Consider the following 811-nt stretch of genomic DNA (forward strand, 5'->3'; position numbering starts at 1 on the left):
TGGTAGGAAGCCTCGCAACCTAGAAGATATAAACTTAGCAAAAATATAGAAAAGACAAGTCAAAATTAATAGTAGAGGTAATTGACAACGAAGTTACTTTTTCATGGCAGTTTGTTAATTCAAGGTACACAAAAGTTCCCTGATTCCCTGGGACATGTGGATTTATCTAGTTTCCGAACAAGAGCTTAAGAGCTTCCACGAGTTCACAGGAATAGGTTGTACTTTCCGGTTTATGTTCTGGAGCAACCTGTGAGGACTCATAAGAAACTGGTTTAATTCAAGATAAAGGTACCCAGCTGTTGACTCCTTGTAATTTGACAGCATTTGGGAACTTAATAAAACTTGGTAGGGCCTTTCTATTTGTCTTGAGGGCTGACTATTCTTGTCAGTGTGCAGTTAGCATTGGAGAGAGGCAATGGGATGGGTCAAGACAGAGTAGGTAGCTCTAGTATCTAGTAAAAATTCAGTTTTTCCTTCTTGCCAAGTTGAGGGTGACCTGAGGCTCCACTGTTGTGATCCTGGTGGATTTTCCTAGAACTGGAGTTTGCAAGCGCTTGAGCCTCCGTTGTTGGAGGAGACAGCAGCCCCTTCATGAGAGGCTTGCTATGTGGGGCGAGGGCTTATAAGATCCACCCCTCCCCGGCTTCCCAGGGCTGGATGAACATTCGCTCTTTAGTGCCCTTCTTTCTGCAGTTTGCACATTGATCATGCCTCAGTCCCGGACAATGCCACTCATGGCCAACCAAGACCAGGCCCTTCAGGCCTGCAAGGTTTTTATCGCCTAGGGTCACTGGGAGATGGTCCCTGTATT

The sequence above is a fragment of the Pteropus vampyrus genome, unplaced genomic scaffold (genome assembly GCF_000151845.1).
Source record: "Pteropus vampyrus isolate Shadow unplaced genomic scaffold, Pvam_2.0 Scaffold208, whole genome shotgun sequence".
In the NCBI taxonomy this organism is placed as follows: domain Eukaryota; kingdom Metazoa; phylum Chordata; class Mammalia; order Chiroptera; family Pteropodidae; genus Pteropus; species Pteropus vampyrus.